The following is a 2,842-nucleotide window of genomic DNA, read 5'->3' as shown; positions in this document are numbered from 1 at the left end:
ATAAACGGCCGCACAGGAGGCATCATATTACTTTCAGGCAAAAGTATAAACACAGCCTTATAAAATTTCATAAAAACATTGTGTTTACAATGGGAATACATGTCACTCAAACATAATATTCTTTGAGCACTGGGCCTCTATCAAACGAGCACCCTCGAGAACCTCCTCGAAATAGTGCTCGGCAGCCACTCGGCCTATGGCCGAACCCTGCGCCGCAACAATGGTAGCGTCCATCTTCGCCCAGTATGCTTTAACACGGGCAAGGTCCATTCGCGAGCCTTCTATGCATGCCGACCTCTTCATCGCATTAATGTGCGGCACCGCACCAAGGACCTGCTGCACTAAGCTGAAATAGCTGTTCGGCTTTGGCTTTTCCAGCCATAGCTGATCCACGACAGACCTCATGGCGAGTCCGGACAACCTATTCAGTTCGGCCCATTCAGCTAGCTGGTCAGTCAATGAAAGCAGACGCTCTAGAACGTTGAATTGCGACCAGAACAGCTTGTCCACCTCACGATCTGTTTGACCTTGGAAGTATATGGCCGCATCGGCAGCGCTCGCCGCCAAGTCCATATATGCATCTGCCAAAGTCTACAGCTGATCCAGAGGGGCATACCGTGGATATCCGAACTTCCTCTGTAGCATGAAGGGCTTCCCAGCCGCAATATCCCCGGCTTCCCGCAGCTCCTCCTTTTTTGCTCTCATAGCAGAGCGGGTGTCTTTGTCCGCCATCGTGGCCTTCTCAAGGTCCATTGCCTTCGCTCGGTTTTATCTTTCATGGAGCCGGCAACGGCCGGTAGTGTCTTTTAATTCTACGACCATCTTGGCCATCTTCTCTTTGCTCTCGCAATGTGCGGCCTTCTCGGCTTTCAACTCTTCGGCCGCCTTCAAAGCAGCCGCATTACTAATCCTCGCTTGTTCTTTGGCTTGAGCAAGTTCGGCCCGCAAGGTTTCCACGGTGGCAGCTCCATCTGCAGTCACAACATATTAAAGATACTGGCATCATGCTGCTCTTACTACGTGGCATTCACCAGAAAATAACACTTACCCTGTGCCTCGTCAAGCCTCTTGTTAACAAGCTCGATGTTGGCGTCTGCCGCATCCAGTTGCCGTTTTAATTCGGCAAACTCACTAGTCCGGCTAGCCACCGAAGCTTCCACCACCTGCACATAAAGGCAGTATGGTTATTGCCTGGGACTATGATCCTCTGTTTGCCGCCGTTCTCGACGACAACCAGAGTCTCAGGGGCTACTATCTACACAGGGCACATGTAACATGTGCCGTACTATCACATATTATCTCACGTACCTCAAAGCCTGTCAGTAGACTCGTAAAGGCTTCATGTAATCCACTTTCGGTGGATGAAATTCTCTCCATCACCGTACCCATCAGCATACGGTGTTCTTCTGAGATGGCCGCTTGCCCCACCAGCTCCCTCAGAACGTCCGACCGCATACCAGACGGTGCCGGACTCTTTTGTTTGCTCTCTTCGAGAGCCGGACGCTGGGGACTTCGGGGGTCTATGGGATTATCTTCTGGCCTCACCGGATCCAAAGAGGCCCTCCGTGACGACACTTTGGGGTCGCCCGCTTCTTGAGCGGAGGAGTCCGGGGGAGGCGTTTCGCTCTCCATCATCTCCGGAAGAAGATCCCCCGAAGACGAGCTTAGCTGAGAGGGGCTAAGGCCCAAACTGCAAGATATATGCGGCGGTTATTTTCTCAGAAGAAAGATGGTATACCTTCACTATTAAAGTATTTTCTGGATCACTTACGACTCGTTGGAGGGCTGATCCCCCCGCGGAATTTGTGCGGCAAGAGCACCCCCCGAGGCAGGACCTTCTGTTGGAGACTTCTTCTCCCGTTTGGAGGCCTCGACTTTCGGATCCACGGAAGCAGTCCTCTTCCTCCCCCAGTTATCCTCCTTCATGGAGGCGCTCGTTCCCTCGGTTGGAACTGGTAGCGATGGGGGCCCGCGTCTGCTTGTATCATTCCCCCCTGTATCTTCCTTCGAGGGCTCCGGGCAAGGTGCGAGCTCGAGCATCTTTTCCAATACCGGATTTTCCAAACCCTCAGGGAGGGGGGCCAAACACCGAATCATCTTCGCCTTTGTTAGCCAGTCCTGGTCCAAGAGAGAACTCTCAGAAATAACTTCATGATGAATAAAAGATGGTGTGTTCGGCTAGATGATTTCTTACTTGTTCGGCGGCGCGGTTACTGCTCAGGCCCACGTCCTCGGTAGTATCCGGACACTCTATTTTAAGTCCGAAGAATGACTTGTACATCTCCTCGTGCGTCAGGCCGAGGAAACTTTGAATGGCACGCGGCCCTTCTGGGTTGAACTCCCACAAGTGAAGGGGCCGACGTTTGCAAGGCAGGACTTGACGAACCAGCATAACTTGCATTACCACAACCAAATTAAAATCTCCCTCGAAGAGATTTTGAATGCGGCTTTGCAGTATAGGCACGTCCTTGGCTGGACCCCAGCTCAGACCTCTACTAATCCATGACATCAGTTGTGGTGGGGGGCCCGAGCGGAAGGCGGGGGAAGCCGCCCACTTGGCACTTCTGGGAGCCGTAAAGTAAAACCACTCCCATTGCCATAATTCGGACACCTCTGGAAAGGAACCTTTCAGCCATGGAGCTCCTGCCATCTTGCCTATTGATGCGCCTCCGCACGCTGGATGTTGCCCCTCGATCATCTTTGGCTTCACTTCAAAGGTCTTGAGCCACAGGCCGAAGTGAGGGGTAATGCGGAGGAAGGCCTCACACACGACAATAAATGTCGAGATGTGGAGAAAGGAGTCCGGAGCTAGATCGTAGAAATCTAGCCCGTAATAGAACAT

Source organism: Triticum urartu, chromosome 6, assembly GCF_003073215.2.
Source record: "Triticum urartu cultivar G1812 chromosome 6, Tu2.1, whole genome shotgun sequence".
Taxonomy (NCBI): domain Eukaryota; kingdom Viridiplantae; phylum Streptophyta; class Magnoliopsida; order Poales; family Poaceae; genus Triticum; species Triticum urartu.
The sequence above is the reverse complement of the archived record's forward strand: the minus strand, read 5'-3'. Positions refer to the sequence as shown.